Source organism: Cyprinus carpio, chromosome A16 (genome assembly GCF_018340385.1).
Source record: "Cyprinus carpio isolate SPL01 chromosome A16, ASM1834038v1, whole genome shotgun sequence".
In the NCBI taxonomy this organism is placed as follows: domain Eukaryota; kingdom Metazoa; phylum Chordata; class Actinopteri; order Cypriniformes; family Cyprinidae; genus Cyprinus; species Cyprinus carpio.
In genome coordinates this window covers 2,474,946-2,500,523 of record NC_056587.1, presented here as the reverse complement: position 1 = coordinate 2,500,523, position 25,578 = coordinate 2,474,946, and the positions used below count along the sequence as shown (strand labels likewise).

The window sequence follows — 25,578 nt, the reverse complement described above, 5'->3', positions numbered from 1 at the left end:
CAAAAGCTCTATGATGCCTTTAAAATCTCTACACATGGAGTATTAACAAGGTTAATAACTGTAAAAACACACACAAATATGCAAATGCTCACACTGTTAGTGTCAGTAGCTTGAGGTGGCGGTGAGGCGTGTAAATGCGTTCACTTTGTTGGGGGTAGGGAGTAGAACAATCTTCAGCATCTATTTTCACACACACGCACAACAGTCTTTTGCAAACACTTTTAGAAACGCTTAAACCTTAAGCACTAACACACATGCAAATTCAAATGTGCACAACCCATCATTTAGATACATATGCAATGCCTGTACTGTAGATAAGCACAAATGTGAAAGGCATGAGAAATCAGCCACGTACACATTTAAACAGTTGCCAATTTGTTCATCAGTAGCTCAATGTTATATATATATATATATATATATATATATATATATATATATATATATATATATATATATATATATATATATATCTCAAGATTTCACATTGTCAGACAATATTATATACACAAATACAGTTAAACACATTGCACTTGCCCTCCCACACCCACCTGCCAATCAAATCGCCTTGATGGATTTTGGCTGTTTTACTGCAGGGATCAATGTCAATCAAACCTGATACAATACGCCCAACCGACTCGCATCAAATTATCTTTAGCATGCTGCCCAAGGTACTCAGATATGTCACAACACCCATGGTTTTATTTAATCCCTGGGATCAGTTTCAATCTCAATAATCCTGATTGCATACATGTTGAAATCTGAGCCCTTTTTGCTTTGACCTATCAAATTCGGATTCGATAGGTTTTGGATATGGAGATATGGCGTGAGCAACACTACCTTTTGTGCTGATCTCTCAAAACATATTTATGTCATTGATTTTAGTGACTGCTGAAGCCTCCGATGGGTGATGGGATGGCTAATGTAGCTATTCATGCATTTTCACGCACCGATCCAAGCACATCTACCATTCCATTCGTTTTCCGAAATGAGAAGGCACCTTCACACATAGAATAGTGCTTTTAAGACGATATCTGGTTTTCGCTCAAAAGCCAAAGTGGAAAACCCCACCCAAAAAACCCAGATGCAAAAACGCAGCCGCACACAATCGGAGCCACTGCGTACTGTAACTGCACCGACATGTCATTTCCTGACATGACACCGACTCATTGTGTCATTCAGTCCACAGTCAGTGAGAAAATAAAAGGCTACAATGAAGCATGTAGTGAGAAGCACATCCTTCGTCATGATGGTGTCGTCCCTTGGGAGCATGATCCTTTAATTTAGCGCTATAGCATTGATTTATTTTTAATCTGCTTGAGTGGTAATTTACTATATTATATAGGCAAGCTGTTTTTGCATGGTAGACTGCATACAGTTTCCACTGCATACAGTGACTCTACAGTCATGTACACTAGTTTTACCCCCACCGCAAGCTCACACATGCTGCTTCATCAGCTCACGCACAGCACGGCGGTGGTAGCGTGCTTATTCTAGCATGCCTTGATGATTTATCCTAATCCTTATGTCTTAGGCAAATACCAATATCTGAATCAATCTCCAGTGTGAAGGCATTCCCCTTGTTTCTCCTCTTTATTTTCACTCGAATTTTAATGAAGACAAGGCAGGAGATCCAATCAGAAGGTGGGAGAGACCACTTGCAGTCAGATGGAGGGTGTCGGTGATGGTATAGATGGAGAGCTCTCATGGCTTCCTCTCTCACTCTCCTCTTCCCGTTCCCCCTCTCGTCAGCACTCTCCCGTGGGTGGTACGACCTGGCAGATTACAAAACACCCCTCCCATGTGTCTCTCTACTCTCTGTGCCAGGGTGAGGCTACCGATCTCATTCTCCTGGAGCGTGTGAGTGTGTGAGTGGAGTTAGGAAGCAAGGATGGAGAAAGAGACATAGTGAACAAGAGCGAGAGAAAGGAAGTATGAATGAGAGTGTGTGTGAGACCAGAGCTGGGAAGCTCGTGGAAGCGACGGAACACAAGCAACACTACTGTCTGCAAAGATCATGAGGGTATCTGAGGGGTAAGTGCAGGCGGCAAGCGCACACACACATATACACACACACATACATGTACTACGCACACTCATTTACATTGTCTATGTGTGTATGTTCTAATGCCTGAGGCCCTGCAGACCATACTTCCTTTATCTGGAGTGTGTGTCTTGTGCACACCACTGGAGATGGCCTTATAAAGTGCATGTATAACGGTCTGTCACATAATGCTAACCTGTCCAATATAGCGTTGCAATAAGAACAGTGACTTCTCTGTCAAGCTGTGCTGAGGACGAGGGACTGTGCCTTTGGGTTCCCTTAAACAATGAGACTTTTCAAAGATGCCCTCGGAATTTTCGAAAATACAAAAAAAACGTACACCTTTATGAGATCAATTTTATGTAACACCGCAAAGGCTGTCCAGAAATCAATGCGCAAGCCCTATTCACACTGCAAAGAATCGGAAGCGGTTCACACGCAAATGCATACATATGGACAAATATATGTTCACATGCACACATTCTCAAACATACACCTTTGTTTGAGATAAAGTAGTGAGTATAGAACTGGCTAGAAACATGAGCATATTTGTCACCTTTTCATTAGGCGAAGGCGATTTTCCTTAGATGCAGAAAGCTTCAAAAAGCCCTGCCCTATGGAATGAAGAGCACTGTTTAAGGCAAGAAGAAAGGGACATCATAGAGAACCCCACAGATAAAGTTTAGCCTCTGTGCTCTAATAGGTGTAGCTTTAATATGGGAAAACCTTGGAGGCCAGTGTCTGTGAGAGAACTAGACAGAGGTCAGGTGTGGTCGCACTGTGGAGCGGCACCAACTGAACCTTGCCTAGGCGGTATTCGACTTTTCACGTTGACCTGCATACAAATGAACCTTTATCAAAATTGTATCAGAGCTACAAATTTACTGAGCAATGTGTAATATTCACAGGAATTTATATATCTAAAATTAATTTTTTGTGTATATGCTGTCAGAAAATCTATGTGTTTGTAGGTAATGGTAGCATATGTGTGCAATGTATGCCTGTCTGTGTGTCTGCAGTGGGGGGCTTCATTAGTGAGCTGAGGCAACCCAGGTACATTAGCCTGTATCTCTCACCTGCGTCCATCCACACAGGAGGAGTCTACCCTGACATTTCCTGTTCTCAGCTTACTAGATTACGAAAGGCCATTTAACCTGTATCACCACACAGCATCCATGGATACACACTTCATTGCAGATATCCAGAAAATTACCTTACTGAATGTATGCTCATGGTCTCAGGATAATTTTTTGAGCACCAGTGACCATGCATTTAGTTTATCAACAGATAAGAGATTTGCAATGCACATAAATTATGTACTAAAGTGAAGATTGCTAAATCACCCCGTATTGAAGTGAATGCTTCGTATTTAGCAGAAGGATGTCAGTGTCAGTCAAACACATTTCCATTATTCACACATACATATGCACAAATATGCATTCGATGCCTTCTTGTGAATAGAGCTGACATATGATAATGGCCACTTGATGATGTAGAATGAGCCTCATAAAGCAATATGGTTCCGCCTGGAGTGTGATTCATAAATGCCCCTATTGTGGCAAAAGCCATCTTGACGCCAGCGTTATGGTTTTGCTTGTGCTTTTCACTGCATGTGTGTTCATCACACCCTGAAGAAACATTAACTGATGAGCGCCTAGATATTTCAGGGTATTGAGAGCTTTTAAACTGGCCATAGACTGAATTGTATTTAGGCCTGTTTCTCATTATCTTAATTGAAGATGAGTCATTGACATCTGTCAAGGTTCATTTTAAGCCATGTTTAAAAGTCATTTGCATTGCCCCTTAAACAAAATGTCGTTTAGGACTCATACACATTATTAGCGCTTGTTCCGTGTACCATTTGGATTCAGTTACGCTCCATATGCTCACTGTGGCTTTGGGTGTGGTGCTGTACGCAACCAAATGCTGGACTAACCGTGAGGATTTACCTTAGCTGTGTGTCTGCAAGTGGTTGTGTAATGCTGTTGGTTATTTTTTTGTATAAGTGACAATTAATGTATTTTGTAACGAGTGACATTGCAAAGCAAAAGATGCATTTATGAGCAACTATGTCTGACCGTTATCTTGATATCTAGGATAAATGGCGCAGAGTACCCAAATATACATGGCTGACTTTTATTCCAGTGGCTCTAATGAGATAAATTAGCCATTATTACAATACTAATGAGCGACAGAGTTCATATAGATACAGCTACAGGAAAACTGTTTTTTTGTATTTGAAAAAGACAAAGAAAGACATGAGTGTAAGACAAAGACAGAAAGAAAATGGGGGGAAAAAATTCTGTAGGATCTGTATGTATTAGGATCTGTAAAAATTAGGATCTGTATTTAGTATTTTAGTATTCTCTATTTAAACCATGTAATATATTGAATACATATATGAAGGGGGTCTATGGATCATTAAATAATAATAGCATTAATCTCTATAATACGAAGCCCTCCCTGTGGATCCGCTCACAAAATGGCCGTAGAGGCAGTGCTGCCCACAGGCTCTGTGATTGACAGAGAATTCCTCCGAGGATGGATGTGCGCTATATGGTGAGGAGCTCAGGAAGTGTGTGTAGGCAGAATCACCAGTGCACCAGGGTGGTTCCTCGTCTTTGTTCTCTAAACCTTAACAAAAAGCAATTCGTTTTCTAATGAACATGTTTTCGGTCTGCATTTGTGGAATGCAAATTATGTTAGATGCGTGTCAGGAGATAAACGTATGTGTGTAAGTACATAAAACGAATGAGCGTATCGTTTGCTTTGTGTTGACTGAATGAAGGTTTTGTGATGGTAGATGGTGTTTCATGTTGAAATAAACATTCAAGGTTTCTTTCACTCTTTTTTTTTAGAACAAACTTACAATGGCCAGTTTTATAAATAACATTTAATTATTATTCATGAATTCATAAATTGCTCATTCATTTCAGTGATCTTTCGGTTAAAGCTACAATTATTTTTGCAATGCAAAACCACATATTAAAACTAACTTTTTTTTTTTTTACATCAATTCTCGTAATTTATTTATTATTTAATGGTATCACAAATGTCACTCAGTCTTTTTAATATACAAAATTATGTAACTGCTAATTTAAAGCTATTATAAAACACTGGATGAATAATTATGAATTTGTCTGACCAGTTTTTGTTTAAAATCTGACAAGCTTCTTCAACATTCTCTTTAATACAACAATAACCCTGTTCAACAAGAGAGCCTTCAAAGTGTTTTAGCAGAACAGTAAAGAAAACCATTTTAAACGGCAAAATATTGATTTAAAGCAAGCAATTATTATTAACGTCACTGGCTTTATAATGAAAATCGCTTTCATGTGAAGGAATGTATTGGCGTGCATTATTCTTTTGGTTAATCCTCAGCACAGCACTCGCTAATACTAAATTCTATTCAGTGCCACAATAATGCCAATATCAGACAAAGCTTCTCAGCAGAGCAAATGCACAATACCAACGCTGATTAGTCTATTAAAGAGATAACATGCCTCCCATCCCCCTCCACCCATCCCTATCTCTCTCACACACGCACGCTCCCTCATTTTTCTCATTGATTGGTTTCCTATGCCGGAATTAGCCTCCCATTTCCGTTCCTGAGCTAGGCTGTGTCCAGTGGTTTTCAATCCTGGTCCTGGAGAACCACAGCTTTGCACATTTTGTATGTTTTCCTTATTTAACACAGCTGATTCAGATCATTATGGACTGAACTGAGTGTGTCAGGTCTTCTGGACCAGGATTGAAAACCACTTCTCTACTGTTCTCTTTCTCTCTGTACTTTTTCCCTAGTATAACTGGCAAAATATCTTTCACGGACACAATACCATTTGAATCGAATCGAATCGAATCGAATCTAAAATAAAATAAAAATATTTAAAAATGTAATTAAATTAAACTAAAAATAAATATACTGTATAAATTTTGTGTGAGTGATTGTAACAAAAACAAATTGCAAAAATGCATTCTGTAATTTACTTTTTTATAATGTTTATTCTGTTCTTTCACTTTACACAACAGTGTATTAAAATTAAATTAACTGCAATTAATTTGATAAATTAATCTGTATATCAAACAATAAAATTATAAAAATAACCATAGATGTAGAGTGTCCAACCAAATGATTGGTCATTGGAGAGTAAGCTGAATAGGGGCTTTTCTCTCTTTGATTGCTCTTATGAATTCTGACACTCACCCATGTTAAAGCAACACAGCCAATATTCCATGTAACAGGACCATTTAAAGTTATTAATAATACAGGAAGGGTGATTGTGTGTGTTTTGAGCGTCTGCGCTCCCCGAGGGCCTCGTAAAACAGATGTGTTCTATATCCACATCTCTTTGATTTGTTTCCCCATCATTTACATACACACATGCACCAGCGTGCAAATTCATGTACATACTTGCACTCAGGCACACGCGCACGTGTCATGTGACCGCACTGGAGTCTCCTCTGAGTTCTTTGTGTGTAGCCTCTCACGCTGTCACACTCGTGTGTTCCTGTACGTGTGTGTACGTTCTCTGTTGCTCCTGCATATCTGCACACACACACACACACATGCTGCGTGGGCTTTGTGTGGGTGGAGAAAGTGGAGAACAATGATGGGTTCTCTTGTCTGTCTGGTCGCTTGCAGGGCGTGTGTGTATGTGTGTGTGTGTCTCCAGTGTTCTGATGCATTTACACAAAGGTAAGCACTTTCTTTATTTGTACTCTGCTGTCTTGTTCTTGCACCTAATATCATTTCCTGGAAGATTTGTTGTATCCTACACTTGATTCTGCAAATGGTTTGTCGTTATATTGTTCATGTAATTTTGTTTAGCTTATCATTCAAATTCCAAATGAACAATGGAGGCTTAAACAACAAAATTTAGTTTGAATTTGTACCTCAGGAAATGATTCCAATGGCTGCCTTTGTCTTCACACCACCCACATGATCATGCGTTTCTTAAATATAAGATGGAATATTACTATTATCGTGGGAATTTGCTGTGAATGAACTACAATTGATGCATTTTTCATCTCCATCCATTATCCATCCTCATTGTCTATCTTCCAATGACTGTAAGTGCAGACATCTCGCATTCATTCATTTCCCATAATGTGCCAAGACCGAACCATGACGCTGCCTGTAAAGCGCTTCCCAAAGACCACATTCCATCACACCCATTTACCGAGGGGTTGTCTGGCCTTTCCGCTCTCTCTTTCTCTCCTCCGTTTCTCCCTCCCCTCATTGTCCTCCTTGGCTGCCTGACGGAAACGTGCTGAATCCGTGCTCGCCTATTTCCACAGGAGTTATTGGCGGGAAATGTTCATAATTATTATGACAAGGATAATATTAGTTCTGTTTGACAAGGCTGAGTTTGATTGAGCTATTTTTATAGGTTACACTTCGGTTTTATCTCTTCGTAGCTCTACCAACCATTATCAGAGAGGCTTTTTTCAGCTTTCAGATGCCAGTGCCAGAATTGCTTTTAACTGTGAAGAGGTATTTTGCACTATTCTTATCAGAAGAACAGGACTTGGTACTAAACACTAGTATATGCTTCCTCGTGTTGTTTTAACTGACTCACATGTTTCGCTTTGTCTGCTGATTCACAATTATTCTCCTGTTAATGAACTACAGTATTTCAAAATGTATTAAAACAGGAGGTAAAGATTAGGATGCAAACGTGGTGTTTTTAAGAGGTATATTTTATCTCATTATCCATATACAGTTTGTAATATTATTAAATGGAGAATAATTTAGGACACAAGTACAAAGCACAAAATCAACTAGTTAGGTCTGATGATGGCATCCACTTTAAATGATAAATGCGAGTACACAACTTGCAGTCCTTTGCCATATTTCTCAATGCTTTGTAGTCCACAGAGTCATCGGTTCTGTGTTCAGTAGAGTGGAAGAATTTGGCTTGAACTGTAGACTCAGCCTCATATAAACTCACTCCATCCCTCCCTTCAGTTCATCGCTCTCCTCCCCATACTTTCATTTCTACAGCTTAGCATTCTACAAAAGGGTCAGGAGCGTAAATCACACTGTAAATCCCTGTTAAAACTGCTGAAGATTTACTAGATTTTATCTTCCGTAGCAGCTACCTTTTCCTCCCAAGACAGATATCAGGGGAAATTGGGATTTTGAAATTGATGTAATATTCAGTTTCTCAGTTGAGCAGGGAAGGGTGAAAGCCTAAAGTGAGTGAGATTTATCCGACATCTTTTGTTGGAATTAATTGGGACTATTTACTATAGCATTGGGAGCTTTTGTATTTAATTTTTAAAGGTAAAATGATTAATGTCAGTGTAGCATCACCAAAAATGCCTTATTCTGCATGACCATATTTTAGAGCCCATAATCCTTCCCAATACTTAAACTTAACAACTACCTATTAATAAACTGCAAATAAGGAGATTAATGAAGCAAAAGGTGCAGTTAATTGTTAGTTAATAGTGAAAATTGTTTCCCAAAACTAAAGTGTGACCAAATATTCTAGCTAACATTCTTACCCACTGCCATTGCTTAGATTTGATGATTAGTCCCGCCACCAGCTCACATCATTGGTTAAGCCAACATACTCTCATGGCAATTCATAACTATTTTATGTTGTGGTGAATTTGTATAAATGATCTACTTACAGCCAACTGAGGCCATGTCCACACGTACACGGGTATTTTTATAAACAGAGTTTTCTTTCTTCCGTTTTTTAAAAAAAATCTCTGTTCACATGAAAACGCAAACGCATGCTATAATGCACTGTCAAGAGCATGCCAAGCCAACAGGTGGCGATATAATCTCAACCGTTAAAGCCATGTTGGCCAATCAGAAGCCTGAAAGACTTTAGAGTGGGGGGGTTTAAAGTGCTGGCTCTGACGTCACAAGCCAAAAACGCAGGTTTCGCTGTCTACACGATAACACTGCAACCAGAGTTTTTGACAATCTTCACCCTGTCAGGCGTTTTCTAAAATGTTCGGTTTCAGTGACCTTCAGTGACGGCCAAACCGTGTAGAAAAAACGGTTTTAAAAATAACCGTGCTCATGTGGACAGGTCCTGAGAGTTGGGTTTAGGGGTGGACCTTCATTCTTACGTTTTTCAAAGTGTCATACATTTTCTTATGGCTTAAATCATACGGATTCACCGCCAGTTCTCCAAAACATAATATTTTCATCACTTCTCATGAGATTGGTTGGTTTAGGATTAAATAAGAAAAACTGCCTGTTTTTTAATAAGATGATGAGTTACTGCTTACTAGAGTTCTGCTTTGTCATTTATGAATAATGGAGATGGAAACAGTAAAAACAGTCAATATTTATGCATTGAAATTGCATTGCCAGTGTCTAACAGGATTAGTTACATGGCATTAGCGTGCTGTCGGCATCATGAGTGTGTCGACACTGGGATTATGACATGAGGATAATTGGCATTTTTCATGGAATGCCAGGAGACAAACAGTGTTGGTAATAATGAAATTGTGCACTCGAGGCAAAACAGGCAAAACAGGCAAAAACAAAAAAACATTGGGTATAACAAAGATGAACGTTTTGTTCTAATTCAATGTTGATATGCCATTGAACTGTTCTTCTACGTGTTTGTGCGAAGCGTGTGTGGAGTGAGGATCTGAGCAGATTTCGGAAACGGTTGCCGTGAAACCTGAATTGCTGTGGCTCTATAATCCAGAGAAGAGCTCTTCATGCACTCTTAATATGTGTGCTTTAATAGACGACAAGACATGAATAACCGCAGCTTTGAAGTAATTCTGATCTGCTCTCTCTATCTCTGGCTCTTCACTGACCCTTTCTCCTCACCCAAACAATAGAACATTCATATTTGTCTGCTGCACAACTAAACTTCACAGTTCATCCATTCAGCCATCAAACACATTAGATCCTGCTCTACTCTGCACAGTAGTGATAGAGTGACACACAAAGGGCTTGTAGCACTAGTTTGCAGAGCCTGTTTTCTACAGGATGACATTTCTTGTGCCCGCGGCAGTCTTAAATGGATTTCACACCCATACCTCCTCAGTGGGGGATTTTCTGCTGCTGGGCCCAAACTTAGCCACAAACCGTCAGCAATTTTACATTTGCTGCTTGAGGATAACAGATGCTTCAATTCTGACTGCAGGAACTGGGATATAAGGAAAATATGGATTCATTATGAGGTTTGTTTGTATATTCATGCATTTATTTTCCAAATATAAACACTTTTGTGGACATTGAGATATTCACTTTTCACACTGTCAGTAATTGGTCCATTAAAAATGTCCAACAGTGGCCTTATATGCATCACAGAAGACTTCTGTCATTTTTCTTTCAATGCCATTTTTTCATCACATCTCAAATTATATTTTGTGTTTGATAACATCCTTTTTATTTTATTTTTTAAATAAAAATCCACACTCCTTTGTCTTACTAAAGCTATTATGATAGCTATCTTAAATATACAACATTAAATCATATTATTACACTTAATTTGAATTAGAAAATAAAATAAATAAATAAATAAATAAATAAAATTGTGATTGGATATGTTTATTTCTTCTCAAATATGCACTATTATTGATATTTGTTTTCACACTGTCAATATTTAATTGGTTTATGATAATTTCTTTCTTTTTTTTTGAATAATCATAGCTTATTAAACAGCAATCAACATTTTTATGATATCATTTTCATAGTTTAATTTCGAAACTGTAGCTCTGGGACTAAAAGTATCAAAAATAAATGTAAACTATCTTCAAGACAGTTTTGATGTGACATCAAGTAACAAAAAGAAAGAAAAAAACAATCAGTCAATAGATGTAATAATAATAATAATAATAATAATAACTTGACTTGTTCTAATAAAAATCAACCTGTGGGACAGATGAAACAACTAAAAATGATATATTTGGGGAAACCAATATGGCAACCTTATTTTTTTTACATATGGAAAATCTTATATCATAAAATCTGATATCAAACATTTTGCTTTCTTTCGATCATTTCACATGTACAAAAACACACACACATTCAAATGTATGTTCTCACAATTTATCCATTCAGATTTTCTTAATTTCCTCTTTCAGAGACAGACCTCACTTGATTCCTGCCAGAGCTGAATATAACTTAACAGCAGATATGAAATGAAAATTAATCCCTCGAGTGTAGAGGGCTCTGAAAGGGGAGGCAGATGAGGGAAGAGTCTGATCTCTGGGAGAAAAAATAAATAAAAATAGCAGGGTCAAATGGTAATCACGGTCATTCTATCAGTTCTCTCTTTAACACATGTGTCATGGGTGTCTTTGGTTGTTTCTCTTAGCCTTTCTCTCCTCTGCTCTTTCTTTGGTTATATTCATCACACCTCACTGAACTGCACACATGAATAATTATCCTCTAAACATTATTACACTCTCAGTCACTTTTTATGTAGTGCGATATGTTAATCTATGATACAGGTTGCCCTAGTAGCAGCAGTGATGGCCTAGTCCGTATGGTGCACTATATTTTTACACAATTTAGAACAGGCAGCAATCATTTGGTCCATGCCCCTGGGCCTCATAATAATTCTGTAAAATTAAAGTCCCCTTTTTCGCTGCTCCAATTTCCCATCCTAATTTTAAAAGGTTGTGGACAGATATTCTTTTATCAGCTTCCAGTGAGCTGTAAGTGTTTCTTGTCTCTGTTTGAGAAATATCTCTGAAGATCTCAATTAAAAAAATCATCAGTGTGATGGAATTAAATGTAATTAGCTCTGTGGAAATGCTCTTTTTAATTTTTGCTGTCAATGGCTAAATCACATTTATTCATTCATTTTACTATTAAAAAAAAAAGACAAAAACATTAGTCAAAATCATCAGTCATAGATCTATGTCCTAAAAACAAAAAACAAAAAATATAATCAACACAATTATACTCTATAAAACAATATCTGCTCAAGAAATACCATTTCCTGTAGTGCAAGAACCGAAGCCTCACAGATTGAATCAGCACGCAGGAAGCTAGAAAGAGAGAAGGTTAATGTACTGTACACTTAACCATCTATCAGCCTGTAGCCCACACCACAAATGATCTTTTAAAGTCACTAATGGCTTTCTGTGAAATAATCAACATGCATGTGCCTCAGAGAAGAAAAGCAGCTGTGCTAGACAGTCGAGCTGCTGAGAGTGTGCTCGCTTTGGCTGTGCTGAGCTCTACTGTGTGTGTTTCACGCTGTGTGCGCCTACAGCCGTCACCTGATTCAGTGGCATTCCAGAAATAAACCCAACATACTAAGATCGGCAAATGCTTAGATATACTAAAAACATTTGGATTATAAAGTACATGTATGTATATTTGATAATGTTATTTTGCTTAATCTCAATAATACAAGTGACTAATAGGCTATGTAATAAAATTAGGATGAATATACATTTCATTTTTTTTTTCCATCAGATGTAGACATATAGACAAAAAAAATCAATCAATATATCAATCAATATATCAATCAATTAAGCAATTAATTATTAATTAATAAATAGTTCATTTTTTTATGTCAGCTACAGATTATAAGTCATATCTATGTCATCTTTAGATTTTTTAAACAAATGCAAATGCAATAATAATAATAATAATAATAATATAATAAGTCAATAAATATACTACAGTTAAAAATATATATTTTAAATGTTTAGCTTCATAAAACATATTTTATTCATTTATTTAGCTGGCAAAATCTAATACTGTAATATAATTTCTACACTTTTTACCTCAGCTAAAGATTATGCATAAATCATATAATTGTGCATAAATATTTCTCTGTCAAAATATACAAAAACAGGTGATCAAATGTTAATCTTCAAAAACAACAACAACATCTACTTATTTATTTGACAAAATCAGTAATAAAATAAAACATTACAACTTATGAATGTTTTACATTTTACGTTAGCTAAAGTTAATGCATAAGCTATATTTCTGTCATCTTTAGATTTTTAACAAACATCTGAAAACCAAACATACTAAATACATCTGATATGGTCAGTTTAAAAAAGCAATGTGCAAATGTTCAGCTTTATATAAAAAAATAATAAAAAATTCTAAATATATAACTCTATGCTAGCTATAAATTATTTAACAAACAGAAGTGATGCTCTCTTTGAAGGGACATTTAAGGGGATTTCCCTGGAAACACAAAACAATATTTCATAATCAGTCATGATAAGATGATTCATTGCTGCATCCAATGTCACATGATCACAAATCATAAGTCGGTGAGAGTAATTCCTATCTGCATGAACATTATCGCCTGACTAATTCATTCATGTGATCCCAGTGAAGGGAGAATTATTCATGGTCCAGTTTGTCAGCTTTTGTCCTTGAATTGGTTAGTCAATTAATAAACAATCAGGCCAGAACAGCAGCGAGCAGGCAGCTGGAGAAAACCTCCGCTCAATCAATGAGTGTAATCATATGGCTTAAATCTGATATGGAGCCCGGGTGTGATAAAGGTGATTAATGACACTGTTAACTTTGAAAAACGAGTCTGGCTGCGGTTGACCCTCCCCCTCATGGACGAAGCCAGAAGTACACCGTTCTCTTCTTCTACTGTCTTACATTTCTGTATGTCTGCTTGTGTGTTTGTGTAGATGTCCTCCTACTCTTTCTCATTCACTCTCCGTCTATTGTACTTTTCTCTTCTCACTCATTCTCACTCCGTCACAGTGAAAAAAAAGTGCTCCAAATGTGCTGCCTTTTAGTCAACTTTTTGAACATGCTGAGCTCCAGTGAGTGTGTATGGAAATATGTATTCATAAGTGTGTGTTTGATTGGAAATGCTGTTTTCCTAAAGTGTTCAGGAATCCTGTACTGCATTTCTAAATCATCCCATGCCTTCTATTTAGAATCAGTCAACTGAATCTCCCTTTAGAATCTGAATCCGACATTTAAACTTTTAATTAAAGTTCATCACTTTTTAAACCAATCTGAGAGAAATTATACCAGATCTTTTTCTTTGATTTTCCACACATTAGTTTTTTTTTTTTTTTTTTTTTTTTTTGCTGTTTTATAATTCAGTATAATTGTGTCAACAAAGAGAGTGAGGAGCTGAAAATATTTCTCAGTGTCTGTTTGATATTTTGGTCTCCAAAACCACACTAACTTTTAAATAGTAATGTTCCCTGTGTTTTCTTGCAGCAGTCAGAATGGCGCTTCCTGAATGATGTTACACAACACCATGTGGACCCTCTAAACTAGTGTAAGTATACTGCAATAATCATATCTCATTTTGTTCATATTTTAATGCTCTTCTTGCATGATGTCAACCCATCTGCATCAATGAACAAGAGACGTAAATTACAAATTAAATTCTTGTTTTTCATGTTTACAACATTATGAACAGCAGCTGGAAATAATGGAAAAACTCACTGTTATTGTTGTGTGAGATCAGTGTCAGCCTGAAACCCTTCATCAAAATTTTAAAGTCACGACAGAATGAAAAACTTCATATCACACTTTCAAATTATGTTATATAATTGTGACTGGTGTGAAGTTATTAGTATTAATAGTTATAAATGTATACTAATGTAGTATTTACATAATAGAATTTAAAATGTTATATATTTGATTAAATTTTTTAGCTTTAAAAACGAAAATCATTTGATGTTAGTCAGTTTTTCGGAAGTGTTTTAGGCAGAAGACAAAACTTATTTAGAGCAAAATAGGCTACATAAAAAACAACAACTGTAAATCTAGTTAATAAATGTGTTCATAAAATAGCAGATGAAAAATGTTCTATGTTAATACTCCTTGTGAATAAATGAACCTCTTTTTGCTTTGTCATGCTTTCCGCTGCCCCAGCTTTGCCGTGTCTGTTGTGTAGCACAGTTGTATTTCCTTTCCTCTCTTTGTTTCGACTGACAGGTAGAAGAGTAGTCGCGTGCCCATTGTGTCACTTTGTGTGTCTTTGAATAGTGTGCGAGTGTGTGTCTTTGAATAGTGTGTAAGTGTGTGTGTTTGAATAGTGTGAAAGCACCAGGCTGGCATGCCAATAGATCTTTTCAGCAAATATAACCTCGACATCATGCAGGCTTCCTTTCATTTCTTTTCTTTCTTCGTTCTCTCTCTACTCGCGCTGTGTTCACCAGTAATCAGATTAACAATCAAATAAATTCACAGCCTTTTTAGGCTTCGACTAAATCTGCTTGCTTCCTGTGACTGACTAAAGGTTTGTTTCCGTAGCTTTCTTTTTTGAAAAGTGCTCCAAGTCATCTTTTGATTCATTAAAATATGAACTTTAGTTGATTTTCATTTTTACAGCTATTTATTTATTTTAGTGCATTACATTTTGTTGGGTAAATAAAAAAAAAAAATCTTGATCATTTCTGAGAAAATTATGTTGATCAAACACATTTATGTCAAGAACAAATTCTGATTTGTGAACTGTTAAATCTTCAAAATATACAAAAAAATTTTTAGAAGCAAAATCACAGTTAATTCTAAATTTTAGATTTAATTTTGATATAATTTTTTTATATTTCTACAATAAAACTGAGTACTTAAGTTAATTACAAAATATATGAAATAACGATTTCAAGCATGCAGATTGTTCAAAAATATATTATCGAACAATAATATAATTCTAAGGCTTTAACTATAATTTATAATTTCAACTATCATTTTAAAGCAGCTGTTAAAAAGTTTAATTTATTACTTTATATTACTTGCACGTTGTTGTTTCTGTTTTTATGATTTCATTTGCTATTTGTTATAAAGCACTTCATTTATGCTCCCATTTCTAACCATTTTTCTTTCACAGACACAAAACATTCATCACATTTAAGATATTCACACTAAATGACTGAAGAGCTCTGAACAAATGCTTTGTTGGACCAGATATTTAATGGCACTAAATTGAAACATTATTTTTGAATCATTTAGCAACCTATTGGCCATCATTAGCCATAACTGCTAATCGTTACATAATGCAGTTAATGTTGTGTGCCTTGCACATCATGTTATAGCAGCTTTTCTCATCTGCTTCAGACCCGCCCACAGTAATGGCTCTCCAGTCTGCTGTCAATCAAAATCTACTTCTACAAGATGACTGATTTTATCATGTACCATGCTGCTCAACAGATTCTTGTCCTTATGGATTTTTTTAATAGTGATGATGATTAGGCAGGATTGTGATGCGGGGAGGAGGGGACAGGAATGGCTGCAGAATGACTTGCATTTTGTGAATCCTACAGGGAGGACTATAATCATAGTGGGACTAATTAGCAGAAGACGACTTTAATGGACTTTCTCAAGCATTTCCAGTGAATGTCCTCACCATCCGTCTGCTCAGTTTAGCAGGACATAAGGTTGAACATGATCTTAGTCCCAGCATTAAAAAATAAAAAATAAATAAATACATAGTAAAAAATAAATATATATATATAATATATATATATATATATATATATATATATATATATATATATATATATATATATATATATATATATATATATATATATATATATATATATATATATTATCTTTGCTGCTTTCTATATAACACATAGTTCAAATAAAATAAATGTGATCACACTTGTTAAATGTAACCAGTGATCTTCCCATTTGGATTTAAAAGAGTTAATAGATAAATACAGTAATTGTGGTCTGGAGTTATTATTGAATTTTTTTTATAAGCTTTTGTGAACTGAGCTAGAGTGTATTGTACGGTATGTGCTTAGAAGTTCTGTTTAACTGAAGAAAAGTAACTCTCTCTCCTTTCAGATTCATGCCATGTCATCGAACAATTACATTTTTTTTTCTGTTGAACTGCAGAACAAATTATTTTCTTTTCTTTTTTCTTTTTTTATTTAGTATTGTGTTTTGTTTTGATTTTTGTTTTAATTAATTATTTTTGTTTTGTGCTTTGTGTTTTGTTGTGTTTTGCTTTGTTTTTTGTTTTGTTTTAATTATTTTTTGTTTTCGTTTCGTGCTCTTTGTTTTGTTTTGATTTTTGTTGTTTTAATCCACCTTTCCTTTTATTCTCTTTTCTTTTTTGCTTGCTTACTTTCATTTTGTTTTATTTTCTTTATTGTTAATACCTTTCCTTTTTTCTGTTTTCTTTCCTTTTTTGCAGTTTACTCCTATTAAATTTAATAAAGTTCAAGCATTTATGAGTGCCGGGACTGTTGTCTTAACCATGGGTGATCCAAGGTTTTTCATTTTAGGGGGCTCAGCCCACAATGAGGGTGTATATATATCCTTTTATAAAGTATATGCATTCATATGTGCTTCATTTTCACTGGAGGAAGCCTGTAGCGTGATTAGGGGTGAACGCAGTGAAAACTTTGGCTACAGTAGATGTGAAAGTACAGTACCGATTGCTCCCCCATGATATTTTGTAAACTGTATTTATGACAAATAACTGCACAGATGCAGATATTATAACAATCTATCGATAAACACACACCTTGTCCTCTGTTTGTCGCTCTGCGATGATGTGGTCTGCGGACTGAAAAAGAATGATATGGATGAAGTAGATGATTTTTATCTGTCTTTAGATTTGCGTTGCTGTGGTCTTGGTATTGAAGATGTGTCTTTGTTGTGCTGCAGAGAGGTCCAATGTAAAGGGAAACTCTCTCTTTTTGTTTTTGTCTTGCTCTCTTACATACACACACACACATCTCTCTCTCTCTCTCTCTGACTGCAGTGCCACGCCTGCCCAGCACACAACACTCTCATACTCTCAGACCTGTCAGGATACAGACAGGTCCAGATAAGCCCCAACCTACAGTTAGACATCTATTTAAGAATTTATCTTCAATCATTCCATCATGCATTGAAGAGAATTTAAATTTGCATAACAGTTTGGAAATGGCAATGATTCTAGGCTAGTATTTCCATTAACAAAATTATACAAACAGAAAGCAAACATAGCATTTAGCATTGCTAACTGCTTTACTCTGAATAGCAGCATATAATGGGTGAAAAAGACGGCCATTTTGTGTCTAGAGGCTGTCCCTTACTGTCTAACTACGGCAGGGAACACAGAAATGGAGAAACGGTCGTGCAGCGTAGAATCAGATTGGCTTAAATTGATCCTCCCGCATTCTGTTTTTCATTTATTGTAAATATTAGATTTAGTTTTTAGAATCTTTAATATAATATTTAGAATCTTTATGTTATCCTCCAAACATTGGGAAACATTTCTGATGAAGTAAAACAGGAGATTGTTTTACACAGCACACATTCTCAGGGACCATTACTGCATGTCATGCGTTTACTGACAGTCTGGACTTCACAAGGCCGTCAGACGTTGGCAGTTTGTGTGTGTGTTTGTGGTTTGGAGCTGTTTAATGTATGCAGAAAGATTCAGACCAGTAGCTCGTCACAAGATTTCCCTAGTAATGAGCAAACTGCCTTCTGGCAGATCTGCTGACTGTAGGCATTAGATTATTTTTTTTTACAGTTACTTTCTTTGTTATCATTGACATTCATGTGTATTTCCCTTGGGTTGATAGGACTGATAGTTACAGACAGTTTGATTTGCACTCAGTTGTGAGAATCTGAAATGCTTGATGCTTTATATTACTATATGTTACAGCCAGTTTATCCTGACCTGACTGCATTAACCAGTTAACAGGTAATGTTTACATGGTAGCATCTCTTATTATGTTTGAAGCTCAGCAATTAATGATTAGCTGCTGGAAATGAAACTACATTTAGCAGTAAATTACATTCACGTTTATGAATCACACAGAGTTTTGCAAAATGGCATCTTTGGGTCCTTAAAATGTCCATCAAAATTATTTATTTTTTTTTTTCACTTTTGCAAGAGTGTATAGGGGGAGATGGACTGATCTTTTTCCAATTCGCTTTTGCCTTTGGCAGCTGCAGTGAATGTGATAAGAGTATAAACTGCATTGCTGTTTTGTCTGGCGCCTTTAAAATTACCATCAAATTCATACACACACTTACTTAGTTATCTAAATCAGCATACCATAGGTTTCTATGTTTTTGTATATTATATTGGCAGAGCATCAGCTAACCAGTGCGAGCCAGACACGTCCAGACTGTGTCTGATTCTGCGTTGCTGTGATTGTTTGATTGATCCTTCTGTTAGGTTTCCTGCTGGGACATTGAGATATGTTGAAACTGCTAAGCAAAGTCCCAGAATTCAAGCTGGGTGGGCCGGCTCTCTGCTGACTAAGCCTAGCTGTCAGGAGAGCTCAGAAGGAATGGATCGGTCTATCAGAACTTTGATGCAAACTCTGCCGTGTTTGAGGAGGCAAGGCTGGCTGGGACTGTGCCATGGAATCCTCCCCCGCAGCAGCTTCCACAGAACTCAGCTCAGGGTAATTTCCTTAAGAGCTTTAATTACAGCCAGGAGCCATTAATGTTTAGGCCAGCGTTTAGCAAGCAAAACAAGCGTGACAAGCTGTCCATGTTTCCTGTCTAAAGAGCCGGATCCTGGACAGAATGAAATTAGAAGTAGAACATTATATCACATTAATCATTTTTTTACCTTAATATGTTTGTAAAGAGGATGCCACACGATTAATGAAAGTTCAGTTTTTCGACAAGCTACGATAAATAGTAATATATGGAAGATGCATTGTTTCATACACTCAAATACAAAACAATATCATGGTAACACACGTGACTAAAATAATGCGATAAACAACACTAAATATAAAACATATATAACAACAAAGGAACTTTATTTAAACTAATTTAATGAAAACCATCAATATATATTTTTTTTTAGTATAAACACACATGAAATTCGATCTATTACAGTTTTTCCACTGTATAGAGTAAGGACTTACCCTCAGTAACCACAGGTTTTTACCATGACATTTTTAAACACTTTCATTTCACAGTCATAACACTTGGGAAATTTTTCAATGGCATAAATCAAGTAATGGGTAAATCTTATGTGACTTAATCAGTATTCATAAGCCAAACTGATCATGAAGTTTCATGTTATTTTTTGGACCTGTACTGTGATAATACCGTGATTTTCTTGGAAGTATCTTTAATTCCATGTAAATATCACAGTATGTGAATTAATGAATATATAAAAACCACATACATCATCATTATACCATATATTGCCATCTCTCTTTCTCAGTTTCATGCATTCATTATATTATTATATTTTAAGTGTAAGTCTAATATGTTACAATACATACAGTATATTTGTATGTATAACTGTAAACTTCAAACAGAAGATGGTGATGAGACATTGACTTTGGTTTTGTCGGCGGGCCGTGTGTGGGATGTGGCAGATAAATGAGTTGGTTCTGATGTAGCAGACAGACTGTCAGAGGAACAGCTGGTGCTTCAGCAGGAAATGGCCAGAGCTCAGTCCGTCAAGAGCACTGCAGCACAAACATCACTGCAAAAATAACTCACTCTCCAATATCAAGACAAGATCCAGATCTGTTGTGTCTATGAGGATGATCTGGGGTTCTATAGTTAATATTCTTATTTACGTTACAAATGAAATTTGATGTATTAGTTTGGACCCGTCCATCTGATTCCCTTCATTTTCAAAAGATTACAATCTGTCACTAGCATAGTGACACTGTTGAGGCTGAATATTAAATGCACACAAATCATTGAGGTCAATTTGAAAATTAAACTCAGTGCACTTCAATAAGGGTACTAAAATCCTCTGGCATCGAGTAGAGAGAGGGCATGATTATTTCTGCTTGTCTCAAAGACAGGTCACGTATCTCTTTTTAATGCTTTTTATACACACTCATGCTTTTACAGTTCCATACAGATTCTATGTATTTTCCTTACACACATGCCTTGTTTTATTCTTTTTATGGCTCTGCGCTGTCTCAGTCTGTGTTCGAAGGGCACTGGCAGACATCCAAAAATCTCCCCTCCTCTCATGGTCTTTAATTTAAACCTTAAAGAAGTTCTTGGCTCAGAAGCCCTTATGTGGGCTTTGTCGCAATTAGATTGACCATAAAGGGCACTTGAGCTGATGAAACAGGATTAGAAGGGGGAATGTATTGCCTGGATATTATATGTGCTGTGACATGTTCATCTGTGCAGGAATTAACATGGATTAACCTGCAGTGGATAGAGATGGGATAGTAGAATAGCCAAATAATAGAGTCACAGGAAATAGCCATTTTCTTGTGAAAAATAAAAAATAAAAATGCCATTGCATTACTTCAACTCACTTTAGCCTTTGAAATGAAATCAGAAATATAAGCGCCACACTCATAAGACCTCTACCCTGGAGGCTCTCCTGTAACAGGAATGGAATTATCAGAAAGTCAACATTCCCTGGTGTGGTGAATGCAGTAATTGTGCCTTTTGTTCTGCGGGTCACGCCGAGTGCTTTGTAATGTGAGGTCATTTTTTATGTTGCAGGTGGTGGTATATTAACAGCTTCTTTAACTTACAGAAACATACTGAAACCTGTAATGTTAATTATCATGTGTCTATTAATTAATTTGACCAAAAAAAAGTATATATATATATATATATATATATATATATATATATATATATATATATATATATATATATATATATAATGCTTTCATTGCTATTCTTTCAGGAATATTTATTGTAGAATATTAATTTAATACAGAATGTAGAATTTTAGTATTAAATGCACATAAACACAGAAAATATAATTTCATCTAAATATGATGTTGTGCAATTGTCTATTATCAGTCCAGGGAGCATATGTGATGCATTTTTTTTTATTGACAGGTGACCCGCATGGAGGAGGACGCTGATGAATGATGTGTTATACCTCTATGATGGGGCAGGGCAGCTGGTGTTGTGAATCAGGCCGCCGTGGTGAAAGGGTACGGCTTCTTCACAACACCAGGGTCTCACCTCATCACACACAACCACACCATTCACACACTTGCACATGAACCTGTCAACTGATTGAGTGAGAGGATACAGCTTTCCCACCATGTGTCCTAAAAATGAACCTGGGTCTGCTGATGACAGATGAAGATGTAGTAGAGTTGCTGTATATTCTCTGCTCTGTACGTACTGAGATTTTGGTGTATTATTGTGGCTGAGTGTCTTATAGTAGTTCAGTGGCCATGTCAGTGGATTTAATTCTCATATCAGATAAGCACAGTGAATTAAATTCCAGTGAGTGTTGATATTAATGACATAAAACAAATATCATTGTGAGACTAGAATTGCACTTGAATATTTGTTTAGCAGCCAAGGTAAACTCTAATGTCTTATCATGTGATTTTTGAAACATACTTTTTTTTTAAGCAGCAGAAGTGTATTGGAACTTAACTTGCATAATAAATAATACAAATAAAAGTTAATAAAATGACTGTGTGGATTTCTTTATGGAAAATGGGGATAAAAGAGATCATTCTTTTATCTGTTTATACATTTTATCTATTTATTTGGTCACACTTTAGTTTGGGGAGCAATTCTCACTATTAACTACCAACTATCTACGACTTTTGCCTCAATAAACTCTTAATTTGCTGCTTATTGATAGTTAGTAAGGCAGTTGTTAAATTAGTCTGGGGTGGTATAAAGGGATCTAAAATATTGTCATGCAGAATAAGGTATTAATATGTGTTTTGTGAGTACTAATAAACAGCCAATAAGCTAATATTTACACTAATAAGCAAAGTTAATGGTGTGAAGTGGTATTTAGTAGTATTTAATAAATGTTCAATGTTATTATTACTATTATTTTATTATCCTATTATTCATTATATCATCATCATAGTAGCAATAAAAAACAAATTCTACACAGATCTAAATAAAACATTTCGATAAGTTCAGAGAAAGTAGTACTTGCTCCCTCTAGTGGATACAGGCCATCTTAACCTCAAAACCACAAACCACAATGCAATGTCTAGTCCTAGTGATCTAGTCTGACTAGTCAGTCAGCAGGGTTGGGCAAAGATACATAAAATTGTATTTTAAAATAAAATACCAAATACCTTCATTTTAAGTGTATCAAAATACATTACAAAATACAGCAGCCACACCATGTATCAAAATAAACTACTGTATTTTTGTCTTTTAAAAATACTAAAAAATACTTTTACAAGGGAGCATGAAATTTCTTCACAAACCATTACACTGACTCAGTTGATTTATGTAAACAATGTCTGATAGCAACACCTTTTCTGTGCTGGAGTCATGCAATAAATCTGACACATGCAACCAGTTAACAGATCAAATATTCACATACCCCTGTGATCTACCAGATGAAGGTTAGTTTTAAAGTAACCAACAGTTTAATGTTTAACAGTTTGCAAATGACTCATAATTGTCTCCTAATTTAGTAACTTGGTGTTTGGTGCATTAGTTTAGACCATTACACCAATATCGTGGCATTAAAATGTAATGTTGTACAACACTGAAACGCTGTATTATTATTACTTTTGTGTACAACCGACGAACTTAACATAGGCTGAAAGTAGCAAGCTAACGTTGATTGTGGGGCTGCTGCTCGGTATAACAGTTTTCAAGAACATTATGTAAATTGGTAAACTATTTAGCCTAGGCTACTAAAACGAACACCAAAACTGAACATGAACTGTTAAAAATTAAAGCAATTTATGCTAACGTTTCTTACCTTGACCATTTTCGTTCATATGCATCAATTTTCTGTTCTGATCTCAACAAGTCTGGGCAAACTAGCCTATTGAGTAGGCACCAATCAGAGGCCGCATTTTTATGATGTCATCATGTAGACTTCTTACAGTATTTTAAAACTACAAAAATACCAAACACTGAAGTATTTTGATACAAAATACAAAGCCATTTTCATCAACCCTATCAAATACAAATTACAAAATACAATTTTGTATTTGAAATACATGTATCATAAATACTGCCCATCCCTGTCAGTCAGTGTGTCACTATGGTTTCCCAGAAATCTGCTCTTTTCCAACAGCAGCTGATGCCACTGATGACCGGTCCAGCAAAGTTCTTTACACAAAGGACAGCAGCATGTCTGTCACTGATGCTGCCATTGTCTCTGCTCAATGTTAATGCCATTTTGAAGATTTTTACAATCTGATTAGTGAGTCCTGCTCTGGTCATTCAAGCCTGGCCAGATCTTTTCTGACCCTGAAGCAGTCGAGATGTCTGGCAACTCGGGCGCATGACATGTCTGATGCCTGCCTGCAGCACACCAACAGCTACCGCCTTTAGCTACTGTAGCCTACACTATTACAGAATGTACAAAACCCTTAAGTGTTACTTCTTTCTTACAGTGAACGTATCAGCATTATTCCACCTTCATCTCACAGGTTTACAGTGTTCCCAATATGTATTCCTGTTATTGGCACGTTGCAATGTGTTGCAACAGAAAATTTCTGCCAGAAACTGTATTTAAGATGACTTGACACAAATTGGGGCTCCTTGTTAAAGTATAAAATGTGAAAAGTACAAGGAAGAAAACATATTCTCTGTCAGTGTGTCATAAATAATACAATTATTCATATATAACATTAAAAAGTTCAACAGTATGTTTTAAATATAAAATTAAAAGCAGCAATAAGAATCAACCCTACTCACTAACATTCAAGAGTTTGTATAATTTGGCTTTCTTTTCTTTTTTCTTATCTTTTAATTACGGATTATCTTTTAATTAATTAAGGATCTATGATACAAAACGGTTAAAAAAAACAATTAGACATTTATAATGTCAGAAGATTTCTATTTCAAATAAATGTTATTCTTCAAACTTTCTGTTCAAAGAAACTTTGAAAAAAAACACTTTATTGCGGTTTTCACTCTACATTAAGCAGCACAACCATTTTAAATTGTCATTATAATGATGACTAATAAGCATGGCCGTGGGAAGTAGGGGTGCTGCATGTGCTGCAGCACCCCCGTTGGAAAATGCAGACATTACAGCACTCTCTGACAGATGCAAAAAAAATAAATACATAAACGTATTAAAACATTTTTTAAATCCTCCTGTTTGTTATTAACATAAGAAGTTTATGCACGAGGAGGTTTTGAGCACAACTAAATAATTATTGACCCTTTCGCACGTACGTACGATCACACCGGTGTGATCAGTCCAGGCTGGTCCCAGTGCATGACGTGATCAACTGCTAAATTCAAATGTGCTTTCACGTGTTGGCTGGCGCTGAGCCAGAGAGAGGCGCGTTCAGAGCATAGGTTCAGAGCAGGGGCGGACTTACCCATTAGGCAAAGGTAGGTGACTGCCTTGGGCCCCCAAAAGCCAGGGGGCCCCCTAAAATGCTTTTCATATAGGAGATGCGCAATAAGCGCGGACACGCGAACGGTTGCTGTTTACGGTGTTTGTTACCACGACAACGGTCTGCGTTTCCGAGTTGAACGTGCTTCTTTTGTATCCTGCTTGTAGCAAATGAAAATCATGCATCTGAAGCTGACTGCTGCACGAGCGCGAGGTCTCTCTTTCCCAGCGCGCGCGCACACACTTCTCTCTCTGCGTCCGCTCTGTTCAGCGAGCGGCTGAAAGGAGCTGCGCTTTCAGTTAAAACACAGATATATGTTGCTTCTCTAATTTTACATGCAAGTATAGTCGAAATCATAGCACAGCTAGTGTCTT

At 36.2% G+C, this 25,578-nt stretch overlaps 1 long non-coding RNA gene across 1 annotated transcript; it reads left to right on the top strand.

The window, feature by feature from the left end:
- The first annotated feature begins 1,800 nt into the window (after positions 1-1,800).
- LOC122147946 lies at positions 1,801-22,592 on the top strand. The gene is made up of 3 exons (XR_006161924.1): positions 1,801-2,031; positions 14,196-14,256; positions 21,741-22,592. It is a non-coding gene; the product is annotated as an uncharacterized LOC122147946 (long non-coding RNA).
- The last annotated feature ends 2,986 nt before the right edge of the window (positions 22,593-25,578 follow it).